Source organism: Python bivittatus, unplaced genomic scaffold, assembly GCF_059951505.1.
Source record: "Python bivittatus isolate LINGU-HERP-01145 unplaced genomic scaffold, Pbiv_v1 ctg000020_np1212, whole genome shotgun sequence".
Classification (NCBI taxonomy): Eukaryota; Metazoa; Chordata; class Lepidosauria; order Squamata; family Pythonidae; genus Python; species Python bivittatus.
The window spans coordinates 66,732,193-66,746,544 of record NW_028277030.1 but is presented as its reverse complement, the minus strand read 5'-3'; the positions used below and the strand labels follow the sequence as shown (position 1 = coordinate 66,746,544).

Here is a 14,352-nt window from a genome sequence, read left to right as displayed (position 1 = left end):
TAAGCAACACCTTGTATCCTACTCAGAAATAAAGTGGAAGTATAAGTTAATTGTAATTGTGAGCTGAATGCTAGAGACTTTAAAACAACCTAATCCAGTTTCATACAGGAAATCCAGCTGCAGTATGTCCAAAGATAGCTGTCCAGCTTCTCCTTGAACACCTTTTGTTAAACCCCAACATACACAAAAGTAAGGACTTATGCTAAGAGACTTGTCTTTTTCCCCTACCAGAAATCAAACATCACTTTTCCTCCTTAAAATTAAATTTGAATGTGTTGTCTTAACAATGTTTCCATGTTTGTTTTTCTTAGAATTAATGTGTGCTATAAAGGACTTCCATAATCCTTCAGTTAGCATGGTCAAAACCTATTACCTAATTCTGCAATATGTATAATCATATATTGCAAGTTTATCACCTCTGGATACTACATTGCTAATATTTTAGTGCTTACATATGTAAAGTTAACCATATTTATAGAAGATATCTCTGAAAATGAGGAAAATGTTGTTTTGCATATGGTACTTTAAATGTTGACATTTCATATTCAAGTGTAAAAATACTTGATGCTCATCCAGTGCTAATGATTAATAGAAATTTTGAAGCATATCTTTTCCAGCACTGAAAATAAATCTCCAAAGAGAACAGAACAGTCTTGCAAAAACTGCCCTATAAAGATAGAGATGATCGCTTTGATTATTCCAGTTTCATAATTAGATGATAAATAGTTGAATGGTTGTTTTCTTTCATATATCATTTCTTCCTGATACACACACACACACACACACACACAGTGAGAGAGAGAGAGAGAGAGTGCTATATTTGGATGAAGAGTATTTGTACATCAATATAACTTCATCTAAGAATGAAGAACAAAATAAATGTAATGGGCAGATTAATATTCCTTTGTGAGATATGTGTCTATGTAAAATATTTGGGGGATAAAGGAACATTTTGCCCCAAAGTACTATATATTTGGTATTATTGTCATTATTATTATCATTCTTCCATTATTCCATACATATATACATATATATATATATATATATGTATGTAAAAACTCAAGATTGTGAGCATACCTAATACTCCTGCCTCCCACAACAATTTCCCCCCCACAACAACAATCCTGTGCGGTGTGTTGGGCTGAGAGAGTGAGTGGTGTAGAACTCACAGTCTCCTGGTTTCTAGGTCAGCACCTTAACCACTACACCAGACTGGCTGGATAAATAAATAATAAATATTGATACATTTATTTCTGTGTGCGTAAATATTATATATTTATTATATACTTATTTATTTATTGAAGTATATATTCTGCACATATATTTCAATCTTGAAATCGGGAATTCAACCCTAACTGACACTTAAAATGAGAGGGAGAAAAAGAGTTTTCTTCTTGTTGTCCACACCTTCACAGATTTCTCATCCCACTCCTCAGACAATGGGCTTTACAAAGTACCTAATACGATAGGCAGATATTTAGCCCAATTCTGCTTTTCATCACGACATAGCTTTTAAGCAGCCTTTACAACCTTATTTATTTATTCTAGAAGTAGGGCCTCACTCTATTTCACCCATTCAGTGACGTATGTAACAATAGTCAATGAATCAATGAAGTATGTAACACCAACAACAACAATGTAACAAAACCAAAAAAAGAGCCAGTTTGGTCTAGTGGTCAAGGCCCCCGGGAGACTGGGAGTTCTAGTCCTGCCTTGGGCACGAAAGCCGGCTGGGTGACTTTGGGCCAGTCACGCTCTCTCAGCTCACCTCACAGGGCTGTTGTTGTGGGGAAAATAGGAGGAGGAAGGAGTATTAGGTATGTTCACCACCTTGAGTTATTTATAAAAATAATAAAGACAGGATTTAAAAATCTAGGAAAAAAATGTGAATCAAACCATTCAATGGGCAAAGGATTTGCTCAAGATCTTATAAATGTGCAGAGCTTAGGAGGGTTAGGGTTAGGGTTAGGGTTACAGCAGTCCAGAGGATCAAGAATAAAATACTGAAGGGCATACAGTAACGGATTGAGTACTCAAGCCTAACAACAAATATTTTCTTGTAATCAATAGTCTTTGAATATGCGATGAATATGAGATTTTGTAAAACACATTTTGTTTTCATGAGTTTCTAGTTCCCAAAATAAAGTTTAAAGCTGATGTTTAGGAATCTGTGAGCATGGAGAATATAGTTCACTCCCCACCCCCAAAACAAATAAGAACAGAGTAATAGACAACAACAGGCACACAAAAAGACATATACTGTAACATCATAGTGACATACAAAGTATTTCATGGATTTTAACAGTTAATAAAAAATTGTATAACTGCAGTCCTCGAAATCCTACTCTCCAGGCTAAGTGTATAAGCCCATGTAAAAAAGACCTCTTAGTGTAGCACTCACTGGGCAAAAGTTGTTCATTGTATGGAATGCCATCTAAAGGGCTTTCTGGCTCTGCACTGTGTGCTTAGCAAAGAAGAGAGACTTTAGATGATGCATAGGGCTGCAAAAGGAGATTCTGCATCCACATGATGGATACTTTTTTCCTTCCACATACTAAACCCTCATCTCAATTGCTGTGTCTTCTCCTCTAACTTCCTTCCCAGGTATGCCAATTTGTCTGTCAGATTGTAATAGGAAACTGCAGTTTCAAAGCTCCTTTTTTGTTGATTTCCCTCTCTTCTTTTGCTCTTCCCCCAGACTGACAGTCAGTGCAGAGTCTCCCTACTAAACCACAACATAATTCTGAGTGCTCTGTCTCCTTGTCCCAGTTTTGCCTGTAGTTACCCTATTCAAGGAGTGCCAGTTATATAGGATGCATGCACATGTATCTGGAGCTCTATTTAAAATGAGGTGACCACCTGTATTAGGTGTAGCACATGCTGTAATTCTTACTTCCTGTTGGAGCACCTGCTTACTAGTTTCAACAAGTTGTCCATCTCAGGGATGGTAACTCCTCTCACCCTTATCATCTTACATTAAGGAAAGTTAGGCAGGCGGATACCTGGCACAGGTGCCTATCACAGGCCAACTACATATTGCTTTGAATATCTCAAGAGCTGAGCCTTCAACAGCCTGGAGCACATTGGGAAGGGACCTCTTTACGGAGTTCAGTTTTCTCCCTAATGAACTATCTTCAGTTGGGCTAGGAATAGGGTGAAACACTGAGATGAAAACTTACTGAAATCAGCAGTGGTGCCATATCATTGATTCAGTGATTGTCTATTAATCTCATCATGATGATCATGAGGCCAGAACTGTAGGAGAGCTTTCCCCTTGTTAAATACTATAAAACCAACAGCTGAAGAGTGCTTTGAAGGTTTACTGTATTTGTGATCATGGGGTGTTTTCAATAGGCGAAGACGTGTTTTGCAAGCAAGCAATTTATCAAAACACTACATCACCTTTTCTTGCACATCTTATTAGGAACAAACATTTAGGGTAATTTAGGATTTAGGATAAGAACAGCCTTGTCCTTGTTCATATGTAGTTATTTCTAACTTGCTTCTTTTCTGGGATGTGGACAAGACAGCAGTTTGAACAAAGAGAGCTTGTTTCTACCTCTTATGTATTATATGAGTTGATTGGTATTCTCCTGCAATCTTGTTTTTCTATTATTTTTGTTTGTACTTTATTGTTTTTATTTGTACTTCAGTGTTTTAATTTTTGTTATACTGTTTTAATTGTCTCTGGGTTGTATGCCACCCATACTCACATTCTGTGAGATGGGCAGCTATATAAATCTGCTAAATAAATAAATAAAAATAAAAATGCAGCATCTATTTCTCAGCTGAGGATCTCTTTCAAGAACAGAAACCAGAAGACCTACCAAGAAGGCCATTAACAATTATGAACAGTGCTTTCAGAGTCAGATATGGTACTTTACTATGGAGCAAATAATATGCTCCTTGGTGAAATAAAAATAGGCTATATCATAGAGTAGATATTACTCTATGAATAGGGAGTAATGTTTATTAGGCAAACTGCCCAGATGAAGGTAGAGTTGGAAAAAATTGAGAAACACCAATTAACCATGTCCATTCTAGAATACAATACCGCAATGATCTTTGTAGTCCATTATTACATTTTGTTTTTTCACAGCATGCATTGCAATATCTGCTATAAAGATGATAGCAAAAAGTCAATTGTGCTTCTAATTCCTTCTGTCTCTCTTGCAGTGGGCACTTCTGTATCTACATGGCAATTACTTAGACCGTGTCATCTTAAATTAGGAACTTTTTCATCTACTAGTGGAGCAAGAAGAAACTGTAAATTATTACCTTCCAACACAGTGGGATACTAGAGGCATAATGCAATTATGCTTCCTGTTCTTCCTATTATTGTCATGTTCAGAAGAGCTCTTGGAAGGACACTATTTAAGAACTCTATTATTTATTTCTGGGTTCTCAGACTAAATTAAATCCAGATGGTTCAAACAAACAAAACATGCTACATTTTGTGGAGGAAAGTCTATAAAAATGATGGTTCACCAGTCAGTCTAATCTAAGCCTTGTGTGAGAATGTGATGATTTAAATAATGCGTGAAGTTTGCATATTTCAGATTTGAAGGAATGCAGGACTATCACAGAATATGTTGTAGTAGTATATCCAACTTTTTCAGCTATTGCTATAAGAAGATTGCCTGCAAAGTGACTAGCTCTAAACTTTCCTTGTATTTGTCATAATAAATTGTAGTTCTTTCAATGCAAAGGAGTCCAACAAATTGACATGGCTTCAAATAAAATGTTGGAAGAAAAAAAAAGCATGGTTGACTAGTTAAATCCTATTCCTCATGATAGGCACTGAAACGCAATTTATGTGTTAACTTGATGAAAGGAAGCTAGAAACCAAAAATGCTACAGCAACATTCTAATAATTGCCATTACAGTAGTTAAGTGCAGACCAGACTATCTTAGACATTGTGGCTATCTCAATAGGAAAATAAGGATTACAGCAGATGATAACAATTGTGCATTTCCTTTTGAAAGGTTAATTGTTTATTTACAGATTATGATAAACTGTAAGAAATTTCCCTTAAAGTTTTTGTTTGATTATTGAACAAAATTTTGTTGTTGTTGTTGTTTAGTCATTAAGTCGTGTCCGACTCTTCATGACCCCATGAACCATATTGCGCCAGGCCTTCCTGTCCTTCACTGCCTCCCTGAGTTTGCTCAGTTTCATGCTCATTGCTTCAGTGATGCTATCTAACCATCTCATCCTCTGCCATCCTCTTCTCCTTTTGCCTTCAATCTTTCCCAGCATCAGGATCTTCTCCAAAGACATCTCTCTTCGCATTAGGTGATCAAAGTATCTGAGCTTGAGCTTCATTATCGAATTGAACAAAATACCTTATATTTATTCCAAGGGATCAAAATCATTATAAAATCACATTTACCTGAAATACTTTAGGTATTTAATTGATACACTGAGAGGTCTAGAGCAACTCAAGACTCTGTATTTCTATAATAACTTTTTGGTTTTTATGGGACCAAGTGATCTAAATGATATTTCTGATGTATTTATCTCTAAAATTATTTGGAACTTAAGTAAGACTTTCTTCACGTACTTTAATTTTTAATTTCCTCAGGATGCAAGTTTACTGAGATGGGAAGTAGTGTTGAAAGAGACAATGTTTTGCCAAGTTCAGGTCATAACAAATTTATGGGATAAGAAACTACATATATGCTTGGTTTTGCTTGATGATCTTACAATTTCAAAAAAGATTCAGAGGCCTGTCACTCATATTCATTTTGGTGTGCCTTCCAGACTGCCCTCCCAGAAGAATATGCAAGAATCATGATTTAGCTAAAACTGGGGAGTCAGTCAGTGGAACTTGTGGATTTTATCAAGGACTTCCTTATCTCTTTCATTGCCTTCCCCAATATTTTGAAATTACCTGATTTTCCTTTGTTGGTTCCTTCAAGATAATTACCCTGAAGGACAAGAGAAATTGAAATTATAATTTCTTTATAATTCATAAACCAGCCCTTCCTTTTGTAGCATGATATTATGCTACCCATGTTTAAGATTCAACTGATTGCTTTATCTAATTTATAGATAAAACCAGGCTAAAAAACAAATTTAGATCAACATTCAAGTATGTTGATTTTACTACATTTTAACATGCCTTGCCCTGGTCTGATTGTAGCTATGGCCAATAAATATAGAATAACACCATACATTACAATGAAATTCATAAGGAGCTGCCTCTTCCCTACGAGTTCATCCCGTCCCACCTGATCACACATAGAGGGCATGCTCTGGACCCCTTTGGCAAAAAAACTCCAACTAGCAGGGTCCGGAAGATGGGCCTTCTCTGCTGTAGCCCGCGCCCTTTGGAATATCTTGCCCCTGGAGGTGAGATTGGCCCCCTCACTCCTGGCCTTTTGGAGGGATCTGAAGACCTGGCTCTGCCATCTGGCCTGGGGCAAGGAAGGGGATCATCAAGTGTGGGGTTGGCTAGTCCCTTAGTGGCCTGGCGTTGCTGCCCTGAACCATCGGCCTCCTGGATTTTTTCCCTTTTATTTTTGTGAATGTGTATTGTTATAGGTTTTAATTGTATATTTATTTATTGTTTTAACGTGTTGTGAGCCGCCCAGAGTCCCCCATTGGGGGGAGATGGGTGGGGGACAAATTTAATTAACAAATAAATAAATAAATATTGAAATTAAAGGAACAAATTTCATAGTAAAAATACAAAGTTTATAACAAATGTTGAGTTTGTTTATAAATCCTGTATTCTAGTTCTGTGGGTTACACATTTAAGAATGATCAAGAATTATTTTTTAAAAAATCATTCCCTCCTCATTTATTATTAATGGATGCTAAGAATTATGAGTGCAAAATCAAATTACATTTAATCAACATGGAATTCTGGATTGTTGAATGAGAAGGAAAACAACATAAAATGACAATGGAACCAGGTGAGCAAAGGACTGAGAAAAACACTTCATATAGTTTTAAAATGAAATGATTAATATTTTCTTTTTTTATGTAATTATATTGAAGTTTTTAGTAAACATAGTAAAAACCAATACAAACTAAACTAGAAGGAAAAAGAAAAGTAAAAGAAAAGTTCAGAAGGTGCAGGGAAAAGGGAAAAAAAGTAAAAGAGAAAAGGAAAAGGAAAAAGAAACAAAGATGATAAAACAGAAGTGGCTTCCAACTTTCATCAGACCAAGCATAAGCTAATTTAATAACTTTTCACCCTCTTTTAAGATTACCATTTAAAAAAATCTCTTCTTCCCATAGCTTAACTTTTATCTGTGTGCAATCCACAAATTGTCATCTTTTCAGTCCTGGTTCAGCAAAAAGTCCATTAGGAGTTACCAGAAATATCAGACAAATAATTTATCCCTGATCAAATAGTCCAACTTTATATTCCTTCTTTTTGCTCTTCACAACCTTGACCTTTAAATCATTCAAATGGCATTGCAGGATTTGATCTTTCATCAATCTTTGGCATTCAAGAGGAAACTTCAAAGCTTTCAGCAACCTACATTGTAAATCACATAAAGAGGCATCATCTGGGATTTGCAATTGTTCTATGTCCAGAACCTTTTCTTGATTTGTCTTCTCTATTCCCATTTTGGTAATCTCAGTTTTGTTGTCTTCCATGCTTTCAAATTCTATAATATCTGTGTCAGGTAAGACTTATTTTTTAAATTTTTTCTCATCATCTTCTAAAAGTTTAACCATTGAAATCAATATCATTTCTGAGATACTAGTTATAAATATCTCAGTCCATTTTTCCAAGTATTCTTTGAGACAAGTAAAAGTTATAGCTGGCTTAGCCATTTTAACTCTTTTCTATCTGGTCCTTTAGTTCCCTCTAGTGTCCATCTGCAACCTTCATCAAGCCTCAGTATGTTCCTAATATGACGTTACATGTAGTCCTTAACTTACAATCATTCATTCAGCAACTGTCTGAGGTTACGGCAGCACTGAACGGACTTATGACCAATCTCTGAAGTTACAGCTGTTGCAGCAGCACCACCATGGTCCCATGATCAAAATTTGGGCACTAAGCAGTTCACCCACCTGCCTATCTTATGACCACAGGGGCGCTTCAATTCCCCCACCTGCCTATCTCCCCCCAACATCTATGCCCTTTAGGCCCCCTGCATTCTGTGGCCCCTTCGCTGTCTTCTTGCTCCCACTGCTCACCAAGCATGCCTGGCCTGCCCCCTCATAAGGCAGCTGCTGGCCACATGAAGCTTTCTTCCCAAGGCTGTGCATGGCGGTTTCCTCATGAGATCTGGGGAAGATGGCCTCATATGGCCAACAGCTGCCTCACGAAGGGCCAGGGTGGGCATGCCTCATCAGCAGCGGGAGCAAGACAGCAAAGGCCAGAGCACAGGGCAGCAGGGGCCTTGCAGTGCAGGGTGGAGAGTGTGACTGTGGCTGGGACTGGACTTGGGTGGCTGGGGCTTCCTGGGGCTTCCTGGCTTTGTGCCATGCTGCTGGGGCTTCCTGCAGTACTGCAGTGTTGCACCATGCTGCTTGGGCTTCCCAGGGTGCTGTGGCTTTGTGCCATGCTTCTGGGGCTTCCTAGGGCTTCCCGGCTTCCTGCTGTACTGCTAGGGCTTCCCACAGTACTGTGACTTTGTGCCATGCTGCTGGGGCTTCCCGCAGTGCTGCAGCTTCATGCTGCATTGCTGGGCCGGGCTGGGTCAGCTGAAATGTCCAGGGGTGGCTACGGCTTTGTGCTGTGCTGTGGCTCTGGGGCTGCAAGAAGCCCCAGAGCCACAGTGCGCCAAGAAGTCCCTGAGCTGCAGTGTAGCAAGCAGCCCCAAAGCTGTGTGGTTCTGGAGCTGCTTGCCACCCCACAAAGCAGGATGCAGGTCAGCCAAAAGGGCAGAGAAGGGTGGGGAGATAGGCAGGTAGGGTGAGATGAAGAGGAGGCAGTCCCTTACCTTACCGAGGCTCGGGACTGGGAGGGACTAAGCCTGAAATGTCTTGGATTGGAGTGGGTCCTTGGCTAACAACCGGTGGAATTTGGTTAGCAATGGCAATGGGGAGTGCCAGGATTGTCGTCATTAAGCAATGCAGCCACGTGATGTCGTGCGTTTCAGCCACATTGCTTAGCACAGAAATTCCAGTCCCAATTACCATCAAAAGTCAAGGACTGCCTGTAGTTCCATTTCAGTCATTTCCCATAGCTATATTATTTAATTATATACTTGTTTTTCAAATCTTACAGTAAAAATAACCAATATTTCGAATCTCTTTGGTCTCCCAGCCCATTTAAAATTTTCTTAAATCAAAATCTTGCCAATTGTATATTATTTTAAACTCTTACATGTCTGTTAAAAATTTCTTAAATCCAAAGAAGAAGGTAAAACTCACCAGGTGTCAAATTAAGCTTGCAGTTTTGAAGGTGTATTTAATATCCATAAAATAGTTAAATTGAACATTTCCGAATGTGATTAGAAAGTGAGTTTGGCTGGCTTAGTGTCCTTATTCAAGGCTTTGCTGCTGCTGAGAGCAAAGATGTCATCTCCCTTGGCTCCTGGTGCTCAAACCCAAGGGAGACCACTGTTTTATGGTCTCCTCATAAGGAACTGCCATTCAGAGCACTCGTGGGCAATCTCCCGCTATCTCCCTTCTCTGGAGAGTTTCCAAAGGACTGGTCTACTTGCTGGTCATTCTTTCTTCACAGCCATCATCCTCTCCACTGTTTGGAGATATTTTCAGTCAGCCATGATTCACCTAGAAGTCCAAAATGATTAAATGATTTTCAAATACAGTGGTACCTCGGTTCACGAACTTAATTCGTTCCGCGGCTCTGGTCGCGACCCGAATTGGTTGCGACCCGAATCAAATTTTCCCATAAGGTTCAATGTAAATACGGTTAATCCATTCCAACCCCTCCGAATTTGGTCACCAACCAATTTTGGTTGCGTCTCGAATCAATTTTTCCATAAGGTTCAATGTAATTACGGTTAATCCATTCTGAACCTTATGTTTTTTTTTTTTTTAAACTACAAAAATATGACACAAAATACAGTACGAAGAGAGAGAATGCTAACCTTGCTTGACACGATTTCTGGCGTGGAGGACCGGAAGGTGGGTGGGGAGGCGGTTATTGCTTGGAGGGAGAGTCCTCCTCCCTACAGGAAGCCACGACGACGTGTCACGGGAGGGAAAATGGCCGCGGATCCTGTTCATCACCTGATCCGGCGTTCGTGAATGGAAGCAAAATTTTGTGAACGGAGCTGTTCGTGACCCGAATTGGTCGTGAACAGAAGCGTTTGTGACCCGAGGTACCACTGTACTTACACTTTTTCATAGGATTGACACACCAAGTAATTTAACTGTTATCAACTGGCCATTGAGCTTACAATAATTTCATGACTCCAGAAATACCATTAGCAAATTAGTAGTATACCATTCTAAGACCAGGATCAGGATCTCAGAGGAAACAGATTATCTGGACCCCTTTCAGTGTGGTTTCAGACCAAGGTACAATACAGAGACAGCAGTGGCTGCGCTTGTTGATGGCCTTTGGCGGAGATGGGATGGGGTGATGTATCCATCCTAGTGCTCCTTGATCTATCAGCAGCTTTTTGTATAGTTGACCAGAGTATCATTCTGGACTAGCTGCAGGAGTTAGGAGTGGGAGGCACTGTGCTTCAGTGGTTAACATCCTTCCTCAGTGGTTGCTCCAGTCGGTAGTGACAGGTGAGATTGTATCCGTGGTCCTTTGCGTGTGGTGTCTCAGGGCTCGATGCTCTCCCCTCTCCTGTTTAATATCTATCAGTGTCACCACCGCTACACAAGCTGCATTGGTTGCCAGTTGGCTTCTGAGGGCAATTCAAGATGCTGGTTATTACTATAAAGTCCCGTATGACACAGGCCCGGGATATCTGAAGGACCACTTGTCTCTAATTGTTTCTGCCTGCCTGCTACATTCTGGCAGAGTGGGTGCACTCCAAGAACCCTCTATTAACTGTTGTCATCTTGCGGGACCAAGGAAGTATGCCTTCTCTGTCACAGCCCCCACCCTCTGGAAGCATCCCCAGAGATAAGGAAGGCGCCCTCTGTCCTAGGGTTCCAGAAAGCTTTGAAAACCTGGCTTTGGTCCCAGGCTGGAGTTGATGTATTATTGTTTTTTTTGGGGGGGGGGGCTTGTTTTGCTTGATTTGTATGATTTTTAGATTGTTTTCATCTGGGCTGTCCATGTGGTTTTAGGTTTTATCTGTTTTTATGAACGGGGGGGGGGTGTTGTATGCCATCCGGAGTCCATGGGAGTTGGGCAGCTATAATGAATTTAAATAAATAAATGATAGTATTATTATTAAGTTATTAAGAACAGGAGTTTCCTAGCTTTCAGCAGCTAAAACCAAGCAAGCAATGTAATAAACTTCTATTGATCACTGCTGATGTGTGTAAATATTTCTGAATACAAAATACACAAGTTGTCAATAATGTCATCTTCTCTTGATTCCATATTGTTTGCGGCAAGAACCAAATTTCTTTCAGCACTGAGCATTGTCATCATAGGCAACCACTGCAAGGGGAGGAGAAGTGATTAAATCTGCATCTAATGTAAAAGCTGTGACGATGGGATGCAAGTCTGCAAGGGTGGAGTCATGGCATTATGATGTCAATATTCATGTGTCATCATTTTGACACAATATCAGTTTGCTGTTGTCACCTATGATTATTAAGACTGAAGTTTCAGAAAAATAATCTAAAATTATTAGTGACTATGTAAAAAAGCATACCTTCATACTTTTAAAACAATTTGTGTACAAAGTAACTACCACACATACCAAACTTGTTGGCGATTAAGGCTGTGGTCCTATACACCGATATAATACAGTATTGTCTGCAGGTGATGTCTTTGTCTATCTCAATAGATATTCAGCAAGTATTGCAAATTTTGTGTGTGTGTGTACGTGTACACACATACATGCGTAGCTTGGTAAATGTTGCAAGCAGTTTTTCCTAGAAATACTTTCCTAGGAAACACTTTCCTAGGAATAAAAAATGAAGATGAATTTGTGAGGATTAAGCATAAAAAAGGAATATATTGAGTGTTGTATTAGACATTAGAAGTCTATCCAGGATCATGTCTAGAACTTAACAATCAGGATAATTAGATTGAAAACAAACTTGGTTATTCAAAATGTTAACTGTGAAGTCAAGTAAACCCTGCCCAAAAGTAAATTCACTGAGTAGTCCACTGAGTCCTGTGGAACGTAGAACTTTCAGTTAAGTTACTATAAGGTGGAAAATACTGAATTCTACATAAGGTACTTTCTGCATGTTCAAAATCATGATAATTTTTCATCTAATGTTAATTTTAGCCACAGCTAACCTTGTTAATAGCAGTAGGAGGTGAAATCTGAAAGCAAGGGAAACACTGACAACCTTGAATCTTATTTTTCACCTAGGGAAATTCTGAGTACTTATTATTATGGTTATGATACAAGGCCTTGTCTATCTACATAGAAATTGAAAGAACAGTCATACTGAACACATTAGCTTCTCACTACACACTTCATGACTTTATCACTTTTCTTGGCTTGGCATAGAAAAAAGTGATTAATCAATCAGACATAGGTTTTCTAGGCCTGGTCCTGATTTATGCATCCACATTTAGCAGACTCTAAAAGCAGAACGTTTTGATTTATTAGTAGTAAGCATATCTTGTTTGGCCTCGGAAAGACTTATATTATGGTGACAGGAAATAATAAGTGAGTTCAGTATATGGCTACACAAATATAGGTTTTCTTCTACTGCTGGGCCCACCACAAGCAAATGAAAAACATTTATTTGAAGTGAGGAAAAGAAAAGCAGTAAAATACAGGCCTGACATAGTATAAGCAACTATTTTTATTCTAATTACTTTCACTGAGTATTTTCTTTCTTCTTAAGGATATAGTTTGTAATCTGCCAATGTGACTTTTCTTTAAATCAGAATAAGCCAAACGTAGCCTGTTCTGGATCCAGATCCCTATTTATGAGGGAAAGAGCTTAATCTTCTCTTTCCACAAAATTTAACTGTGCAAAATTTACACATGTATGGAGAGGAGGGAATGGGGTTTAAAAAATGCTGGAAAAGACTCTTCTTCAATGTCACAAGAGTTCAGGTTTTCATCTTCTCCTAAATACTATATGAGGGAAGGTGGTACAGAAGCATCAGAAGAAGGAAAAAACAGAATGCTGTATTTCCAAATTGTCAAATCCTGAAGCCATGTTACTTATGGTATAGACTCAACCTCAAAAACAGATTACAGACTCACTGAATAAATCCTTTACTACACATTTCAGGTATCTTATTACACCTAGCCTAATGAAATACATTTCTAAAAACATGAAGGTTGGCAGTTCTTGTCATGGGTAAAATGTGCAGGTTTTTGGCTAGGCAAAAAGCATAAATAAAGAGAAAGATGATAGCTTTCACATTAGCAAAGAAAAAACATATTTTTGCACTAGGCAAAAAAGTCAACAAGCCAAACAGTGTAGCTTTACAGTGGTTGGCAAGAATGAAACCCTCAAAATGCAAAATTCCTACTCAGGTGGTAGGAAGTCATTTTAATTTGGTAGTAAATTTCACTTTGCAAAGCTAAATATCTTGTTTTTCAGAGCAAAGAAAAACACGGATAGCTGTCTTAGTTCATGGGGGAAAATATCATAAAATCTGCAGGTGGCATTTGAATTCAAAAGGAACTCTTGTGAGAAGAAGTGCTCCTGAGCATAAGCAGAACACTGAAAGAATAGCAAGTAACTCAAGTAGCAGAATGTCCCATTAAAAAAGTAAAATACTTTAATAATGCAGATGTCTTGGATTCAGAGTATGGGCTTAGACCAACTATCAATGAATGCTGATAGGACATTCATTAAATCTGAAGTAACAATGAGATTTATGAAGAAACACATGAGGACAGAAAAGCTTCTCTTCTATTGAAACTACATCTTGTAGAGACAGAAGCACAAGAGAGAAAAAGGAAATTCTCTTTGTCTCTCAAACAGAGACTCGTTTTACAAAAGAGACCAGGTGAGAAACAGTGACAGCATGTAAATATAGTGTTACCACTGACATGGTTGAAATGTTGGGTTGTTTTTCTTTGTGGATGAGTTTAGAAATAGATGGGAAAATTAATGGACCGAAGGAAGTTCCTCCAAATTCATCCTCCTCCAGTCCATTAATTTCCCATCCACTTCTAGACTCATCCACTAAGAAAAACAACCCAATGTTTCATCCATGTCAGTGATATAGCTAGGTCCCATCAGTTGTCCACCAGTATGAATCATTCCTGAGGTGAATGGAGGAGTGTGTAGTGAGTTCCCAGGACCACAATAGCACTTGGTAAAGAGTAGTTAGCCAATCAGTGGCAATTTAC

General features: G+C 38.7%; 1 protein-coding gene across 2 annotated transcripts in view; it reads left to right on the top strand.

Moving 5' to 3' along the window:
- The window catches only part of LOC112541063 (uncharacterized), a 381,739-nt gene that overhangs the window by 329,837 nt on the left and 37,550 nt on the right, over positions 1-14,352 (top strand). The window contains exon 5 of one of the 2 annotated variants that reach the window (XM_088140581.1): positions 4,177-4,977. The exons of the other annotated variant lie outside the window; for it this stretch is intronic. The gene's annotated coding sequence lies outside the window, so the exon portion shown is untranslated. Of the gene's footprint in view, positions 1-4,176; positions 4,978-14,352 lie in introns of those variants that run through there. 2 annotated transcript variants of the gene reach the window in all.